Source organism: Epinephelus lanceolatus, chromosome 21 (assembly GCF_041903045.1).
Source record: "Epinephelus lanceolatus isolate andai-2023 chromosome 21, ASM4190304v1, whole genome shotgun sequence".
Classification (NCBI taxonomy): domain Eukaryota; kingdom Metazoa; phylum Chordata; class Actinopteri; order Perciformes; family Serranidae; genus Epinephelus; species Epinephelus lanceolatus.
The window spans coordinates 23,940,765-23,961,639 of record NC_135754.1 but is presented as its reverse complement, the minus strand read 5'-3'; the positions used below and the strand labels follow the sequence as shown (position 1 = coordinate 23,961,639).

General features: G+C 39.6%; 1 long non-coding RNA gene across 1 annotated transcript in view; it reads right to left on the bottom strand.

Moving 5' to 3' along the window:
* LOC117247160 (uncharacterized) overlaps positions 1 to 20,875 on the bottom strand; it is a 91,945-nt gene that overhangs the window by 57,234 nt on the left and 13,836 nt on the right. Inside the window, exons 2-3 of the long non-coding RNA XR_004500800.2 lie at positions 14,559 to 14,704; positions 3,856 to 3,935 (exon numbers count right to left, since the gene is read on the bottom strand). This is a non-coding gene — a long non-coding RNA (uncharacterized LOC117247160). The remainder of the gene's footprint in view (positions 1 to 3,855; positions 3,936 to 14,558; positions 14,705 to 20,875) is intronic.

The following is a 20,875-nucleotide window of genomic DNA, read 5'->3' as shown; positions in this document are numbered from 1 at the left end:
GGGTCGTAACCGGGAGTTCAGGCAGAGAAACGCTGGAGAGTCTGGTGCAAGCATCGAGAACAATCTGGCAATGAATGAGTGTGGAGCAGGGGCTTAAATGCAGCCAGAGCAGAGCAGAGAGCACAGGTGAGTGGAGTTGGCTTGATGAGAGGGGTGTGTCTGATTGGCAGATTGAAGCAGGCAGGTGCAGAGTAGTGAGGCAGAGATGAACTGTGACACTGATATCATGCAATCATAGCTATTGAGTTTTTCAAATTTATTTTCTTTGAGCACCACAAGCAAAGTGCCATCAAGTTCCATTGGAAATAAGGCAGACATCTCTACAGCCGAGATCACCAACACTCGACAGCTCACACCAGAACAATCTAGGGTGATAAATAGCACCAAATATAAAAAATATGTATTTTTGATTTTGGGGTGAACTGTCCCTTTAACTATGTATGTGTTTGCATGTGTATGTATTTTCTTTTTGTATTATGGTGAAACCTGGGGACCTTGGGACGGCTCTATCCCAAAGTTATTAAGGTGTTTAGCTGTGGTTGTCAGCGCCATCTATCCTCAGTGATTCACTCAATCAGATGTGAAAGTGTTGCTTTTAAAACTCTGTCAGAAGTGCTTTCCTGTGTAAACCTGAGTAAACAGGGGTTTCTCATTGGTGTGGGGTCGAGTGGTGCCGGGTGGGGTGACTCTGGGCCTTGGCGTATTGTGTGTATTATGTACTGCTGTCAGCCTCCAGAGGTGCAGATACACAGCTGTCTGGGACACTTCAGGAGTCTGGACAGAGGGATTACGCTCCACAGCAACTGCATGCAATCCTCCCTTGTGTTGTACACTGGAACATCTTAATCATCGCTTATCGCTCCATTGTCTCACATCACATGGCACCATGCACAGCCCCGTGTACTATATCAGGGACGCCAGTGAACCTTCCTGCATATGTTGTTCCTCTTGTTTAGTAATTCTCTGCTGTGGAAATTACATTAAAATAGTTCTAATTAGATACTCTGCAGTAAATTATTCATGATACTATCTTGGTTTGTGATCCCCTTAAGGAATAATTGAAAATATACTTAATTAACACTTTCATTAAAAGCTTCCCTGAATAATGTGCAATTGTTGCTTTTCTTCTGTCAGCCATTACATGTAATTGTTGTAATATATGTTTGTCAGGGGGGAAGGGACTGAAGAAAAAATGTTACAGTTTATAGCGGTATCACCTGAACACAGCACTTTGAGCATGAAGGGAGGCATTATTCAGAATAAATGGATTATCAGGGAAACCAGCATAAATGACTCAATAAAACTGTTAAGCAGCCAGGCAGCCAGTGGTGGCCAACATGATTAATCACAGGCGTTCCAAGATTGGATTTATTTTGTCTTTTATTTCTCCTTTAATGACTAGCCGTGAACACCGCTCTTAATATATCGCCCATGTTTCTAGATTACCGGTGACTAATGAGGATTCAAAATGGCCGTTATCTACATTAATGTCTTTTTATTTGAAAAGTCAATACTGCCCATATATGTGTGTGTGAGGAATATTCTAGTGAGAGCGACTCGCAGTGATCCGTTATAGGCTTCCCAATTAAAAAGGGGTTCGGGAAAGCATTAATGTATGCTGGCATTTATGAGTACACAGGTGTATCGTATTTATAATTTTCTACCACTCTTGGTATTATTCATTCAAATAACAACCAGATCCACTTATCAGTGTATTTACAATCCCTCCACATACATCTGAATTATTAAAATGCTCCAAGAGTATGTTGCCACCTATTTTCTCCACAGAGAATCAATGTTCTGCATTCGTGGGATAAATGAAGCTATACTTTACATGTTGCTGTTTTCAAAGTGGTTTCACCCCATGGAGGTACAGTATATTCTTAGTGGAGGGCTCTCCGAAGGCTCTGGGTTGACGCAGGAGATATAGCTCAATTTAATGAAAGAGTCTGGCTCAGTAATGACCCCAGTGATTCATATATTCGTAAAGGAAATCAATCCCACATCAGCTAAGTGCAGAAACAGGATCTTCTGCAGCCTTAAATCTTGGCATTGGGTAATATACGCTAAACTGTAGGTTACATTAAACTGGAACATGTCATTGATGTGCAGAATAAGACAGATGAAGTTCATTACAGAGCTGAAAACAGGTATGAAGACAAAACATTGACTCCAATAACGGGCTGTAGAGAGAATGTAAAATGCAGGCCCAAGGCAGTGCTTTGTCAGACTGGACCGTTGTGCCACCAGACTGTTGTTCTTTCCATCTATGATTTAACACAGCCGAGCACGGCTAGATGGCACCCAGGAGAGGACTTGATTTTCATGTTTGCCAATCTTCCTCTATACCTGCCCGTGGTGACCATAAATATACTTTTATGCCTCCCGGAGAAATGCTTAAAGAAGCAGTTTGTCCAAGTCCTGTATGGACTCGCATGGCAATATTCTTGATTGATGACAACGGCAAAAGTTTAGAAGACGCCCCGGAGACTTTTCCAATCTCGTTTGTTTGGGAGTTTTACATTTGAGCATAATTCCCCCTCCGTTGTATTTATGTGGGTTTGGACTCCTCTGCTCTAAGTCTTTTGTTCCCACAGTTCACTAATGAGGCAGAGCACCACCAGTGGCCATGGTCATCTCAAAAGGGCATTTTGTGGAGGTCTGAGACGCGGTCACCCCAGAACAGCAGAGTGTTTAAAAAGATTTTAAAAGATCTCCAGGAAACCTTTAACATGCTTGGCCAGCTGGTAATGGGCAAATAAATTGCTCTTGGTCAGTTAACCCTTTTCAGGATCATTGATGGATTTAGGCTGCATATCATCACTGTTGGGCAAAACTGTAGCTGCAACTAGCAATTATTTGCTTTATAGGTTAATCTATATTTTTTGTAATTAAATATTTTGTTTATATTTTATCTCAACATTGTCAAAAAAACTTACATGGAGATTAAAAGTAGCTTTCATGATTAAAAAAACGGACAAGTGAAGAAGCTTTTGCATTTAAAAAGTTAACCAGGATTAGTGTTTAAATAAGAATAACTTAAAATGCAGAGCAAGCACAGTGCACACTAAACTGGCACTCACTTGTAAAATTACTGCTCCATAGGGTTACTCGTAGTCAAAACCTCCACATTAGTTACAATAAAAATTAGAGCTCAGTTGACAGAATATTAACTGGGGACTATTCGGATCCTTGAATAACTGTTTTAGTAAATTTTTAAGCAAAAAAAGCTAAACATTGCTGGTTACATGCTTCTTAAATGAGAGACTTTAGTGCTTTTCTTTGTCAAACATGATGATAAACTGAATAATTTTGGATTTTTGCACTGTTGGTCAGATAAAACATACCATTAGAGCACATGACCTTGGGCTCTGGGAAAACACATTGAGCATGTTTCACTATTTTCTAACATTATGTTGACAAAACAAATTCTGTCTTCTTCATAACTGCTGTTTAAAGGAAGCATATTTAATAAAAGGACTAGTCTGAGTGTTGTTACCACCTTGCCACCTGCTTAACCCCTCTTCAGTCTGCACTTAACAAAGACTGACCAACTGGGAGGTCCACATACTAAATGGAATGACCCTCCGCCAAAATAAAACCCAGCAGTACAGCTAAACATAGAGAAGAGGCCCTTTAGCTTTTTCTGGAATTGATATATGGTAGCAGCATGACGTAGTGACGCAATCCCACCCAGCAGATCTAAACTCTCATAAATACCTCCCTTCACAGGGCAGGGTGGGTCAGTGCTGGAATTGGTTGGCATTATTTTTATACAACAAACTCTCCCCTTATGCACAGTATGTAATTTCTGCTGTGAGTGGTCTGTCAATCAAAACAATAATAAAATCTTACCTTGATGACGTTGTGAAGAAGCATGGGATCATGGGAGTTGTTGTCTTCGCTGTTTGACAACCACCATTGCAGATGAAAATCTGTCGAAGAAAGACAGAAGTCATGTCTATTGACGAGTTAATGTATTAAAGTTTTATTCATGTTACGTCATTCCTTTCTAATGAAACAGCTGCATGTAACATCAGTCAACATGATGTTTACTTGCTAACTTTTCATTAGATGAGTCGACTTCCCATACAGCTACTGTTGCTAATGCTGTGTAGCAAATTTAATTATGAGGTTGTCCTGCAATCATACTAATAATAACTGAATGAGCTTGTTGTAATGTGATAACTTCACCGTAGGCATTCGCTTGGGGGCTACAACTTGCAATCAAAGACTAATAAACTGAGATATTTAAGTGTTTGTTTTCCTTATGTTTTGTCTGCACAGCACCAGCGTTATTACTTTGTGTGTGATTTTCATACTTTTCCCATGTTGTGTTAAATGTCATTATTGGAAAAATATTTTTATTAATAGAGATACTGATTTCAATCACTGCACTGACCCCTAGATTCAAATTTAGTCTAACTTTTTTATCTATCAAATGTCACTAATGACACTCATCAACAACTTGGGCCTTGATGTCACCACTTTATTCTTATGTGAAAGCTATGTTGATTAGGCAGTGACACAAACAGGGCTATTTTGATACACAGGATTAAATTCATTAATTGCTGTCATCACATCAATCCAAGGCTACATTAAAGAAGATGACACCCGGGCAGAAATAACAGCTTTCAACAAATACTGTATAAACGATGTCACTTCTAAAACAAGCTAACAGCTGTTGGAAAGTGAAGTGAGTGGAGAGTGTATTGTTCTATAGGAACAAATAGAAATGAATGTCGCAGTGCCCAAATTTACGTACTGGTGTAAATCAGTCTTTTCCTGCACTGCTGATGTTTCCATGACTAGGACTTAATTAATAACTGTCCACGCTAAGAATACACTGAGGGGAGGAAAGTTCATTAACCTGACCCACGTGTTTCTAAAAGCAGTAGGATGCCAACTATTCACGATTGCTGATATAAAAGGCCACGTGTAGGAGGAAAATAAACACACAAATAGGCTGTTGCGTTTATTTTTCCTTCCTTGTGACATATGAGCATTGCATGCTACAAGTTAGAGTATGTAAAAAATAGTTAGCAAGCAAGCAAGTCAGAATAAATATCTAAAAGTGTAGGATACATTGCTAGAAAGCACAAATGCAAACTTGAGCAGACCTAATGGAAACAAAGTTTAAAAAAAGAGACCAAACCACAACATAGACAATTTCAGGATTACCACGTCTTGTATGAAAAAATGGCATAGAATGGGCATTACAGTACATACTATGCAACGGTAGAAATGTGCCCACTGGTAGAGATTTGGCTTTACCATTTATACTCAAGCCCTCAGTAACAGCACCAGGCTCTGAAGCAAATTAGACATAATGGCCTAACTGTGGAATAACAACTTTTCAGTTCGTCAGGTGATGTCACTGGGCCCAAAGACATTTTTCCATAGACTTACATTGTGAAAGAGGTGACTTTAAATCAGTGAATATCAATCAATCAATTTTATTTATAAAGCCCAATATCACAAATCACAATTTGCCTCACAGGGCTTTACAGCATATGACATCCCTCTGTCCTTATGACCCTCGCAGCGGATAAGGAAAAACTCCCCCAAAAAAACCCTTTAACGGGGAAAAAAAACGGTAGAAACCTCAGGAAGAGCAACTGAGGAGGGATCCCTCTTCCAGGACGGACAGACGTGCAATAGATGTCGTACAGAACAGATCAGCATAATAAATTAACAGTAATCCGCATGACACAATGAGACAGAGAGAGAGAGAGAGAGAGAGAGAGAGAGAGAGAGAGAGAGAGAGAGAGAGAGAGAGAGAGATGCAGGTAATGACAGTAGCTTACAACAACATTATTGAAAGTAATAATATTATAGTTATAGTTCTGGCTACTGTGGTACAATATGTTGAAAGTATGTATTAATATCTGGCAGTATACATATGTGACAATAGTCATATGTGTATAATAACAGTAGAAGTATGACTAATGACTAATGATGGCAGCAGCAGCAGGAGGCATCTGGCAGGACCACGGCAGCAGCACAACCACACACGTCACGCTGTCCAGGCACCGCTGCAATATGAGTTAATCTGAGAGACAGTGGAGCACAAAGGCTCCGGAGAAGAAGCCGAGTCAGTGACATCCAGAATGGCCGAGTTAGCAAGATGCAGTACCAGAATACGAGAGAGAGAGAGAGAGAGAGAGAGGAGAGAAGGTGCCCGGTGTATTATAGGGGGTCCTCCAGCAGACTAGGCCTAAGTCAGCCTAACTAGGGGCTGATACAGGGCAAGCCTGAGCCAGCCCTAACTATAAGCTTTATCAAAGAGGAAAGTCTTAAGTCTAGTCTTAAATGTGGAGACGGTGTCTGCCTCCCGGACCATAACAGGAAGATGATTCCACAGGAGAGGAGCCTGATAGCTGAAGGCTCTGGCTCCTGATCTACTTTTGGAGACTTTAGGGACCACGAGTAACCCTACGTTCTCAGAGCGCAGTGTTCTGGTGGGATAATATGGCACTATGAGCTCTCTAAGATATGACGGAGCTTGACCATTTAGAGCTTTATAAGTTAACAGTAGGATTTTAAATTCAATTCTGGATTTTATAGGGAGCCAGTGCAGCGAAGATAAAACAGGAGAAATATGATGTCGTTTCTTAGTTCCTGTTAGTACACGTGCTGCTGCATTCTGAATTAGCTGGAGAGTTTTTAAGGACTTACTAGAGCTACCTGATAATAGAGAGTTACAGTAATCCAGCCTAGAGGTAACAAAAGCGTGGACCAATTTTTCTGCATCTTTTCGGGTCAGGATAGGCCTAATTTTCGCAATATTACGCAGATGAAAAAATGCAGTCCGCGAGGTTTGTTTTAAATGAGAATTAAAAGACAGATCTTGATCAAATATTACTCCGAGGTTTCTTACGGTAGTTCTAGAGGCCAGAGCAATGCCATCTAGAGAAACTATGTCATCAGATAAAGAGTCTCTGAGTTGTTTGGGGTCAAGAACAATAACTTCAGTTTTGTCTGAATTTAACATCAGGAAATTCGTGCTCATCCAAGTTTTTATGTCTTTAAGGCAGTTATGGAGTTTAGTTAATTGATTACTTTCTTCTGGCTTCATCGATAAATACAACTGTGTATCATCCGCATAACAATGGAAATTTATAGAGTGATTTCTAATGATGTTACCTAAAGGAAGCATATATAGAGTAAATACGATTGGTCCGAGCACAGAACTTTGCGGAACTCCAAAACAAACTTTGGTATGTAAGGATGATTCATTATGAACGTCAACAAACTGAAAACGATCAGATAAATTAGATTTAAACCAGCTCAGTGCAGAACCTTTTAGGCCAATTAAGTGATCCAGTCTCTGCAGTAGAATTTGATGGTCAATTGTGTCAAACGCCGCACTAAGATCTAATAAAACAAGTACAGAGACAAGTCCTTTGTCTGAAGCAATCAGAAGGTCATTTGTAATTTTAACTAGTGCTGATGCATGATGCACTCTAAATCCTGACTGAAATTCCTCAAATAAATTATTATCATGTAGAAAATCACACAGCTGGTCTGCGACTACTTTCTCAAGGATCTTTGACATAAAGGGAAGATTAGATATTGGTCTATAGTTGGCTAACACCTCTGGATCCAGGGTGGGTTTTTTAGTAGAGGTTTAATTACAACTACCTTAAAAGACTGTGGTACATAGCCTGTTAAGAAGAATACATTTTTTTAAATGTCACAACCCCTGCTAATTGATCAGAGTTTGATCCAATGTTTCTGATATCATTTAGAAATCCTACAAGAGTCACACAATTAAATAATTTCATCCCCATCTGAGTGAGCAAGCTAAACGGAAACCACTCAGAGATGCTTCATGTACCACTGAGCAACTTTCATAGGAATGAATGGGCCCTGCCTTTAACGCTGTATCCAGTTCTCTTTATACATCTATGTTTCTACCGTGGCAGCTATGTACTGTACCAGGGGCTGGATTCTAATGTGATCTTGGGATTCTCGCATATCAATCCGCCTTGCCAGGTAACATGATTTGGGCAGACATGGAGTGAAGTTGTAAATACAAAAACCTGAAACACTTGAAATTGTTGTTCTAAGGAACTTTACCATTTCTTAATTGATTTGATGGAACAATTATTGTATTGTGTTTTATACTATTACTGTGATATCAAATTTACATACATATAAAATACATATGCTGTGATAGGAGATTTTGTCCATATCGTCCCACCCTAAAGTAACAATATCAAGTTTTATATAACAAATAGTGACGACTGGTGTCCATCCTGATGACTGGTATCAGTGAAGAGGTGCTTGAGCAGATGATGATGATGATGGATGTACATCAGACAAAAAAAGGATATGAACCACTTAGGGATCAGATAAGCTTTTAAAAACCTACAGGACTACAGCTTATTTCAAAATGAACAACTGTACCTCCACCCTGATATTTCTGCAATTTATGACATTACTGACACATAATCAGAGATCTGCCCTGACGCCTGTTGGGTGATCTGGAATAGAAACTGACAGCAGTGCTCTGAGCCGAATGAACACAACTGAATCAGACTGAATAACTGGCCCACATGGTTACCCACATAGATACACTGTAACGTAGCATTTAGAGTCACATTACAGCGCCTTGTACTTTCCCAGTCAATAACAAAATGATTGGCTGGCAGTGGCACGTCTAGTTAGCGGGACATTGTTGCACTTGACATTTATCATAGCTCCGGGGTCATGAACTTGAAGCTAAACAGCAATTGAATCGTTAAATATGAACAGCTGCAACTTGGCCGTCTCGGAGGCACTGACATAAGTGTTTTCATGCTGAAACGAGTGACTAACTTCCGCTAAGCTAAACACGTCTTTGTCCAAACTGGGGCATTATGCGCTAAGAGGGACATATACTCCAGGGTTGGTGAGACAATGGCGGCTTTAACAAGCAGATTATTTGCTGCATTTGATATTAATACCAATTATAGATGGATGTCTTCCTGTATATCAAGTCATGTGTTTTGTCTAGAGAGGCCAAGAAGGGACAGTCACTCCTATTTAGAATGGATATATTCAGTTATTGTGACTGTAATGTAGAGGACCATTACAGCTGCCCAACACAAGAAAACAATTGGCATAAAGATCAAATTGTCCTCAACCATATAAAACAATTGCTGCAATAGCCTTTCCAAGAGCTCATTTACCTCTGCTTGGCAAACATTCTGACTCTAATACAGCAGATTTCTAATGGCAACATCTTCGTCATGTTTTGGGACTCTACATTTGAAAACATTTCCACTGTGAAATTAAACAAGAAGGAGGCTCTGTTATCAGATAAATTAATTCAGAGTGCAGAATCTGTAGCTCAATAAAACAATCCAAATAGCTCAATTTCCACTCTCAAGCTTAAAGCAAATAGGATGCTCAATAAAAACATTGCAGTGGCCCTCTCTGTTAAAAAAATCAATAGCTAGAGGACAAAGAACCTATAGCCATCACTTAATTCTCTTATCAGCGTGATTTAGGGGACAAGCATGATGTTAAATAACTGTAAATCCTTATCTTTGACTTTGTGGGTGGTTTATGGCAGTTTCAACAGCAGTTCAGAGACAGAATGTCCATACCTTCTGCCGGATACACGATTTATAGCTTTATTACTCTTTGTCTAAAAGAGCAGAGAAACATATAATTGAAAGGAAGAGATAGCAGCTAGCGGGTGGGGGAGCAGGAGAGGGGGCATGCAGGAGCCGAGAATCATCATTGCTGGAGACATATCACAGCGACAGTTTTATGGCTAAGGAGTCGGCCCTCTGTATTTTGGGGGCTCGTTTTTATGAAACAAGCGAGATCCAATTTTCTGATTCATCTGCAAACGGTACGGATTGAGTTTAGTATTCTGACGCCGGGCCTCAAACTGGCCCACATGAGCGTAGAGGTCACCGAGAGGGCTCGAAGAGTCAGAGTCATGAGTTTACGCTCACACTGTCAGAGGCCCGCTCATATTTTTGCCCTCAGTGACAACAAGCCTATTGTTCTCCCTGATAAGGCTTCAGTGTGCACAGTAATGGGAATTAAGCAGGGCATAAGTCACGGAGAAATTGGGTGACAGCAGATCAATAGATAGTGGTGAAGCCTCAGGGACCATTAGTGAAGAGGACCCCTTTGTTTGTCCACTGGTGGGGAGACTTAGTGGATGTTCGGTTCAGAATTAACTGTCGAAACTAAGAATACATTGAGCTCATAAGAGAAGGGGGAAAGGTGCATGGTGACACGAGTTCATTAGCCTGAACCGTGTGTTTGTGAAAACACTGGGACTGGGACTATCCCAGTCACCAGAAGAAAATGTTGGCATTATATGTCTCTGCAAACTATGAACACATTACATTTGCACGTTTCATATGTATCATGTCGGTGTAGGATTTAGGAGGACATATAAGCAGTAGCCCAGAATAGACAAACCAAACGCTGTTGAAAATCTGGCATTATACTTTCCTGCAAACCACAAATGCGTTACATTTGCTCATTTCATACATATTATATCAACATTTTTAAACTAACGCTGTTAAAGACAAACAATAACGGTTATTTTCTAGCAAGTCATTTCTGTGTTTTCATCGGCTTTTTAGGGGCCAGTTGTGGGTGTTCTGTAGCTACCCGTCAGTGTGTTTCCATCAATTTTTTAAGCTCTTAACATGCATGTTTGGGAGCTACTCTTCTGTGTTTTTCCATCGGCTTTTTAGGCTCCAGTCTTGGGAGTTTTGTAGCATCAAGCCACACAGCCGCAGCAGCTGTGGGTTAGATTCCAGCATGTGGCCCTTTGCTGCATGTCATCCCCTCTCTCTCCACCTTTCATGCTTAAGTCTGTCCTGTCTAATAGAGGCAAAGAGCCAAAAAAAATAATCTTAAAAAAGAAACCTGAAGGCCAACAGAAGACATTCAAGGCACTAGTTAGCCAATTAGCACATTAACAACAAACCCAATGTTGAAAGAACAAAGTTTTTCTTCCTATCACGTCCTCTTGACTTTAGCTATTTGTTTACTTTCCTCACTTCCATTTCTCTTTTCGTTCACTGAGCTGAACCACCAATCAGAGTGACTTCACAGAGAGGCTCCACCTGGTCCAACACCAATTCAACATGCTGAACTGGCTGTAAAATAGATGACAAGGGCAAATTAGTGCTAACAGTGCAGGACACACCACAAAAACCAGGGCGACAAGACGCTCACCAACAGCCTGATGTTGACTGTGGACTGACCGGCTTGGCCTGTCAGAGCCCTAACAACACACGAGTCAAAAATTCAAATATATTCCATGATATAAGGATTTAAAACAGATAAAAGTTGTTATATTTGAGAAACCAGCATGAAAAATGAACAAATTTTTCATCAAAATTGTGTTTTTTTAATTTTCTGTCAATTCCTCGACTAAATGTTTCAGCACTACAACCATTTTAGTGAGTAATCAAAATATCTATGTGCTTTCTTATGAATGCTGTTTTGAGTTTCAGTCTCCCTTTGTCTACAGGGCAGAGTGTGTGTCTGACAGCATGTGTGGCACATGTTTTCGTGGACTGTGGGAACAGTGTGCAGCACGATTAGTGACGCCCTGCAGCCCTACGCGGGAGCTCGAGGATGGAAATGCATTAGCCCTAATCTTTACAGTGTTCAAAATGATTAGCCAGAACGTGACAACTCCGATAAAACAGATTCCCCCATTAAGTTCTTCGGGCAAATGCATATTGTGGCCTTCACTCCGAGACATTCCCACTTAAATGCACAGATAATTTGTTGTTGCATTGCATTATTCCTGCCCCATAACCAGACCCCAGCTGAGTGAGCAATGTGCCAATGATAACTAAAGATATTAATTAGTATATCACGATGGCGGCACATGCATTTTCACTATTAATAAATTCCAAGCCATCAGGTTGTGATTTAATTATGAATTATGTAAGTGGTTGCCATGAATCATTTAGGTCTATGCATTTTATTAGCTAAATGGGAGAGCAGAGTGTAGGCATATCACAATGATGAGGATTTACACACTTGAGTGATGACAGCACAAGAACAAGAATATTTAGTGACTTGATCACAACTTCATGTCGGCCCCCTGCTAATGGCAGAAACATTTCACAGTGATTAATAATTGACTAGAGATGTTTTTTAATGGCTATTAAAGGGTCATGTTTACCCAGAGGTCTTAGGTTTTAAAAGTTCTTTGGTGTGTACATTAAGCACTGCATTATACATTATTAACAAAATAATTCACATCATGTATTCCATCCATTTAAGTTCCATGCAGAGCAATGTGACAGTGTTGCACCAGCAAGAAGAGGAGCCGTTTTGACTTTTATTTGTCTATTTTTTAAATCTAAATGCTTTCACATGGGGAGAATTTTGATAATCAAGTCATTTAAGTAATAATAATGATAATAATCTTTCTTCAGCTTCTCAATTGTGAATATTAGCTGCTTTTGTCCGTTTTATGTAATTGTAAATTAAATACCTCTAGTTTTTGGACAGTTGGTTGGACAAAACAATACTTAAATACATCTCTTTGGCCTCTGGGAATGTCTGATGGTTAGCTTAGCCTGATTCCAAATACTAAACTAGGGCTGCAACTCACAATTGTTTTCAGTTAATTGATAGTTACATGATTTATCCATTAAGTGTTTGGTCTAAAGAATGTCAGTAAAAAGTGAAAAATGCCCATTATAATTTCCCAGAGCCCATCGTAATATCTTTAAATGTCTTATTTTGTCTGACCAAGTCCAAAACCAGAAAATATCCACATCTAAGAAGCAGATATTTTGCTATTTTTACTTAAAAATTGAATATTCAAACAATGCTGATTGATTTTTTGTCGATGACCTTATCCATTAATTGACTTTAGCTCTATTCTATACAGCTTGCCTGGGTCCAGACCTTTGAATCCACCCACTCCACCAGGTTTGAGTTGACTGATTTGTCTGGCATCATGGTATGAAACAGTGGTTTCTCAGTTAAAAAAAACGACCAATGAGCGCTGCAGGTGGACTTGATTAGCAAATCAGTGCCATAAGAAGGACTAACACCATTGTCAAGCTATTGTCAAGCAGTGCAGTGGAACCACGGAGGAGTAATAACAGCGAGCACTACAGTCAAAATAGATGCTGCTATCAAGGCTGTTCTAAATTAACATGTCTGCTCAATATAGCTCCACATCATAGTTTTTTTTACTTTGCTCCGCTCCATACTTAAACCCCAGCAAAACAGGTATGTCGCCACACATAAGTGGACTTAAAATGATGAAGATTGAGGCGGATTGAAGCCTCTTGTGATCAGTTAGGGAAAGTCAGAATCCCCACTCTCCCTCGGAAATTGGTTATAGTTGACACACAGACTCAAGATAGAAACTCAGTGTAACGAGTTGACAATTCTGTCTGATATCAGGCGACTGAATGGCTGCCAACATCGCATCTCTATGTAATTGGTGTTTATGTTATTGACTGCTGTTTTCCTTGGTTGGAGAAGGACCAATCAGAAGCCTTGTCAACTAAAAAATTATAGTGGCAGGGCAGATGTGTCACTCGGCCGGGTGAAAACAAAACAAAATCACTCCCACTACCAAACAGACACTGGCTAAAATGAAGAGGAAGGCTAAGTGAATGGAATGTACTGAATAGCAAATGAGTCTAATTGTCAGTCTAATGTTTCACTTTTTTTGACTAAACAATTGATTTAAAACATGAATCAATAGATTAATCAATAATGGAAAGGTGGTTGCAGCCCTAGAACAATATAAGAGATATTTCAATCACTTGCTGGACAGGCACAATCACTGTGTAACAGCATAAATGACAGGAGAATGATGGGAGAGCTAAACACTAGGTGACACCATTGTAAATATGGACATTCATTTCATTATTTCATAGTGAAATCTATATCAGACTATAGATATCTCCATCTTTTTTTGCCACTTTTCTTCTTGTCAAGTTGATGTAGTGCCAGGAACAAGGAGTATATTTGGTTTGAAGAGGGCTGTCAAATCGAACTGTCAGGCTGCACTTTTTGATGGAGCCGTATCGCTCGCTCATCTGTCAGTCAAAGAGAAAGACTGCTGCCAAAGTCAAATTCGAAGAGTTGAGGAGCTGACTTACATGGCATTTCATTGTCTGGGAGAGCAGAGAAGTCTGACGAGCACAGTTCAGCTCTGATTTAAAATTTGTAGGGGCATGTTTGCTAAGTAATAAAGTGTAGTAGCGGATAACCAGACGGATGGTTGATACAGAAGGTCACTTAAAGCTTAACAAGTACTACATATAGGAGGATAATGGACTCATAAAGTTCACTGTGGTCTATGATAAAAACTGAATATTGCCTCATCACGCATACAAAGAAGGCCTACACATTTCAGAGCACATTAATCATCCCGGTGTCATAAAACAGTTCTTCTCATAGACAGTAGACTCGAGTCAGGCTGCCCTATAAAATTCAATCATCACAACAGTGTCAGACATTGTTCTGGCATACCAGAAAATTCCCCGACCCGGGGAGCGTGTCTCTCTGCTGGATTGTTATGGTGTTTACTCACACAAGAGGCTTACCCCGAGGCGAGCTCCACACCTCAGCTGCCCAGCTGGAAGTGTCCCAGCCCCCCGGAGGAATGCTCTACCCTCCCCTGCTGTCCAGACTCTGTCAGTAAGAGGCAGCGGCGGCGGCGGCAGGGCCAGCAGCCAGAGCTTCCTGAGAACTGGAGACCAGTGAGAAGAGAGAACATCAGATTGTAAGTAGTCCATCAGGTAGAGCGGGTACAAGGAGGTATAATTTACAGCACTTGATCCAAATCTTGTTCTCTGCACACAGTCAGAAACCTGTGCCATCACTGTGGCCTTCACATGCACTGGGTTTGTTGACACTGTTTGCATATGACACAGTTTCTCTGTTATTGAGAAATATTAATGTACAATACAGCACTCATCAAAAACCTGGTAGTCCTCATTACCACACTCTAGTGGATGCATTTATATCTGCATCTTCCCTATATTCACCAAGTTGAAAATAGGAAAATAAAGAAAACAAAAAAGTGTAAACGCAGTACCTCCAAACTGAGGGACTGAAATACATTTACTTTACCTTTTATATAACCTTTTCATGCAGTGGACAGATATTTGCAGCCCATTTTGAACTATTTACATGTAGCTTGTAATGTCTTGTCCCAACCACCAAGAAGTGGACTCCCAGAGAGTTGTCTACAATTCCATTTGATTCCATTTTGATATTTTGCATCATGTATTCAAAATGGTGGAGGGGAGAGGACATGCACCTCAGGAATAACTGTTAAATCCTTTTGTTCTCAGACGGGCAAAACAAATATTTTTAACTTGATAAGATGCTAGAAAACAAATTACAAGAAAAAGGTGACTAAAATCTGGGTTAAAATATTTCTGGGACTGACATACATCTGTCCACTCCAGTTGACGTTAAGTGCAAAAGGCTACAGAGTGGTGCAGGAATGAGTCCTACAACCCAGAAATAAGTTAGCATTTTTGAACTCCTGTTTTTTTTGAATGGCATTTTGGTTAGATGACTGAAATAAGGTCTGTGGTTAACACAAGCTCGAGATTTTCACGTTTTGTTCCATGACATAAAATACATTAGTAAATACCTCTTAAGTGTCTTAAAAAAGGCAGTTGTTAACGCGTAACTAAATGAAACTACAGAGTGTCATCACACCGCAAGGCTTGAAAGTGTTGTTGTGGTGGTGATGTTAAGTCATGTGACCCTGGTGTAGTTCGTTTATAGCCTAACATTAGCTTTTTGCTTCTAGCAGTTGCATTTACTCTTCAAAAGTAATAAAAGTAGTACTCATTTGTTAAGTTTATCTTGCTGAACAGAGCATGTAAGTATCATAAACCTTCATTTGCCACAGATCTTATTTTCAGCAGTAATCCAAATCCAAGTAAAAAACCCACTGGCTTTTTGATGAGGAAAGCGACACAAATTTCCACGTTGGCCTACAAAAAACATCATCCCTGATCCCTGATTTAACTTGCACTGCTTTATGTTTTAGATTCTTTTGGTTTCTACTTGTGATTTTCTTTTTATACATATTTAATTGCATTGTGGAAGTGAGCCTGAGTCCAAAGATTTTCAGTGGCAATAACTGCTATTGTACTTGTTGTACATTTGACAATAAAGAACTTTTATCTTCTGAGCATTAAAAACCTTAAAACTTTTTATGTTAGGATTAAAATGAAATATGCATGGAAGATCAAACAGTAAAACAAAGTGCAGCACTAAATGTTGCTCCTCAGTCTTATGTACATAGATGAGATTTTTTAAGGATAGTTTATCTGCTAATTATAAAGTGTTTTATTAGGTAAGAATATTTATTAGCCACTGAGCTCTTTAGCAGAAACGGTTTGTAATTGTTTTATTATTTGCTGTCACACAGTAAATATCCTACTCTTTCCACATCCGGTCATGTTGTTAACACGCTAACTGCTAACTAGCGTCTTTAATCAATCCTGTTTTAAGGTTTCCCTTTTTGAATGAAGAATACAGACTACCACCACCTGCTTGTGTGGAGAGTTTCCTCTCCCTCAAGTGCAGAACATACATGCTGGTTGGTAGTCTTAACGGTGTGTTCAACTGCAACTTTTTGGCCGAGACATGTGCAGGCAACACAACAGCCGGCCTTTGACGCCACTAGTTCTTGGATTTCTTCTATTTCCTGACACTAATACAATGTTTTTTTGTTTGTCTAGCACAAATATACCTCTAACTCTGCTTTGTCATTTGGGTTGAAGGTCTCCAGCTATGCCTGCTGAATGCACTGTAAGTTTATAGTAATTTTAAGAGAGAAGTCAAAATATGAAAGCATTTTGTTTCTGTGTGTGACTTAAGGTTTTATGCTTAAACCTGATTTTTTTTTTTTTTTAAATGAGAGAGAAGCTCAGTGTCTTACTTGTGTAAAGATTTATATTATATTTGAAAGGTCAAAAGCTGCACATGTAACAGTTAACCCAACTTATACATTATATGTTATACATTTAACATGTGATTGATAATAACTATGAGAGTATAATGTTAGTGACAACAACAATTAGTAACAGCTGTCAGTGGCAATGGGCGATATATGCTTAATCATAACACTTTTAACTTCTGCTTTTCCCAAAAATGTCCCAGTATGACACAATAAAAAATGTCCCAGTATGACACAATACAAATATCCCAGTATGACACAATAAAAAATATCCCAGTATGCAATAAAAAGGAAGAAGGCAACTCCGGTCTCCTTGGTTAATTGGCAAATACTCTCCCTGAAGTCAATTATCCACAGCACTTATCCCTGCACTGTAGTTAATAATGTGATGTGCCTCTGCTCTGACCCCCACTTGTGTGTCTTACACAGATGTAACGAAGCGACAGCCCTCATCATGGCATCAGACCATGGTACAGAGCTGAGGGGATCATGTCAGGGAGGTAGCATGACAGTGGATACACAGAGCACATTTGTCTGAGGACCTTTTTGTAAACATACCTACATGTAACACAAACACACTTCCTTAGTTTAAAGGTGATGCCAGAAACACAAACAGACAAAGTGACCCAATAACAGAAACAAACTACCAATAAAGGCAGTGGTGAACCAGCAGCTCCTTTGTTCAGTGAGGTAAAATAACTGTTTTTGTCAATGGAGACTGGATTTGAAGACCACATAGATGAGCACCACCTCCAGTTCAGTTCCCCGTCAGAAAGGGCTATCTGTTTGGAAAGTACTAAGCATATGACTGGATAAATGAGACTTGGATTATACTGAACTGAACGAGTTGTGTGAGAGTTTGTAAACTGATGAATTCATATAGTTTTGCTGTTATTCAACACAGTCACCTCATTTTTAAATTCTTTACTCACCAGAGGCATGCAAGGAAAGCAAAGTTTTCTTCACAGATTCACCATAACATGATGTAAGTATCTGATATACAATTGGTCATTTGGGGGGTGAAGTATTCCCTTAAAGGTCCACTAGATGATATACTTGCAAATAAACTAAAAGCTTGCACCAAAAAAATACTGAAAAAGGGCACAAAATGTTGGTTATCGGGTACAATTATTTAAAATCATAAAATTAAATGCACTTATCAGTCAAGCAACCAACTATTTTCTCCATATATTCAGTGTTATTTACTGGAGACAAAGTGTGTAACATCAGCATAAGAGAGCTTCACTGCCTTGACAACACTGCCCCTCTCTGTATGAACACCTTTATTACATGTCTTCAACTTCAACTTATTTAGTGTCCATTTAATTCCATCCAGTAAGGAGAAGTCCCATATATTATCTGCAAAGTCGATTTATCAGCTTTATCACAGTAATTATATTATCATCTAGTTATAAAAGCAATTTTTATGTCTTATTTTATCATACTCTGTTTGAATTTTAAATGCTGTCTAAAATGAAGTCTGCATGCTCATAGTACAAGTTCAATACTGGAATTGTATTAATGGTCAATTGCTGTGTTATATAACTGCAGTTCCTCACTAATCCCGCCTACTCTATATACACAAAGTCAGTGAGGATTAATTCACTTTTTATATTTGATATTTTAAAAACTAACTGTTCTGTTCTCTGTCAGTTAATTCCTATTTGAAAGCATGTAAATGCATCCTGCTGCCACCGAACACGATGTAGCTTGTAGAATTGTTGAATATTTTTGTAAAGAAATTAAGCTTGGAAAGTTCTATTGTGATTAGATGGTCTAAAGACAGATTTTCATGTTTGCTATGAGATACTTGAGTCTAAAGCTGTTTCTAACAGGAATTAAATACAGCTATTAGGCAAATCCCAAACAATTTTTCTTTGGTCCATCAGTACTAAAACTCACTCAAAGTTCTAACCTAAACTCTACAGAGCCAAATAATAACTGTGAACATTATTGGCAAATATGTGAAATATCCAGTTATACTTAACATACATAGCCATTTATTCCCTGCAGGGGGCATACTATAGTAAAGAGTTAGCAAACCTGGCAAACCAGTAAACTGTTTGACTCTCTTTATAATATTTGATCTTTAGTTTCATTTTGACATTGTATTTCTGTGTATTAAACTTCCTAACCTTCACTTGCAGTTCAATAATGATGAAACAGACAGTGAAAGAAAATCACAAATGACTGGTACTTGTAATTAAGAGGATAGGCCTACATGTACTTTTTCCACTACATTAACCTGACAACTGTAACTAGCTTACTAAATTACTTAACGGGCCTACCAGGCACAGGCCCAGGGCCCCCTGGCCTTCACTTGCGAAATGTCATATGTCAAATTAACACGTACTGACCAAGAAGAGACTCAAAATGACCACAAAGAGACACAAAACAACCACGAAGATACAAAACAGGGGTGCCCAGTAACTCAGTGGGAAAAGTGGGCATCCAATGTACAAAGTCAATGTCCTTGCCGCAGCGGCTGTGGGTTTGATTCCCACCTGCAGCCCTTTGCTGCATGTCATTCTCTTCCCCCTAATGCTTAAAAACTGTCCTAATAATATAATAAATAATAAAAGCAAAAGGCCAAAACAGAAATCTTGAAAAAAAAGACTCAAAACAGCCACAAGGAGATACAAAATTACTACAAAACAACACTTAACAACCAACAGAGACACAAAATTACCTCAAACAGACCCAAACGACTACAAAAAGATGCAAAACCACCATGAGGAGACACAAAACCGCAAAAGATGCATAATAACTACTAAAAGATGCAAAACCACAAACTCTGAGTGTCTTGCTCCTACAGTAGGAGCCACTCAAAAGTTCCCGTTTCCATGACTGAACCTCGGCAGGTCCGTGCCAGATCCGTGACGGCTCCGTGCAAGGCTGCCGCCTGCTCTGTGGAGTTAATTCAATCCCCCGCGATGACGTAGGAAATGCAGCCCTGACTTGTAACGCCCCTAGAGACCTGTGTGAAAACCAGTTGCAATGCTTCATTTGTCCACGGGGAGGAGCAGTGATTATCACCAAAATACTGTAATATCTGCAGATTTGGGAAAGACGGCTTATCAGCTGGTCCATGGCTCCACGGAGCCACTATTTAGCCTTGTAGGATTTTATGACTAGGTCGAATTACAACTACTGTATGCAACCCATATTTTTTTAAAGTAATATTACCATGTGAAAAGGCAGCCGTGGACCACACTTGGCCACAATGACACACACACACTCACTCACTCAGGCGTCGCGGTGTGTCACGGCTGGTAAAAATGTTATTTAATAAGCTCACCAGCAATTTGTCTTTGTAGAAAGAGTGTCCCTGGTACTCTGGATAATCCACAGACCTCACTGTCAATATTTTATGTCATAGGGACTGTTTCTGAAAAGATGTGTTGCTTTTGAATCTGTTAAATGTAAATGCCTTCCACCGTATTGGAGGGTGGAGGCATCAATATCAGATATCTCCGCATGGCGAGATAGCCATGCGTCAGCCAGGACGCGCATCTCTACTGTGTAGCCTCCTGCTCAGACGCAGGCAGCATATATTTCCCTCTCTGCACAGAGATGCATTTATTTATAGTAACCACGTTTTATAGTGAGCAGCATATAGCCTACATGTCCTCTACAAATCCTGACCAAGTTTGGATGAACGAGTCACACGCAATCTGACAGGAAACGAAGGCTGTTTATTTTACAATATCAGAATAATTAAGTTAATAAAGCTACGAAACGAAAAATCACAAAATCATCGAAAAAACTCCATATAGCCTTAAAAGGCTCAGGGCCGAATTCACAAAGGATTGTGTGGCTTTTGCGGCCGCTAAACCGGTAAAAATGGAGCAAACAGATACCGCCTAATTCACAAAGCACGCGCAGAGGGTGAAATGCTCCACTAACTGCGCTGCCAAGCAGATTGCGTCTCGGTGC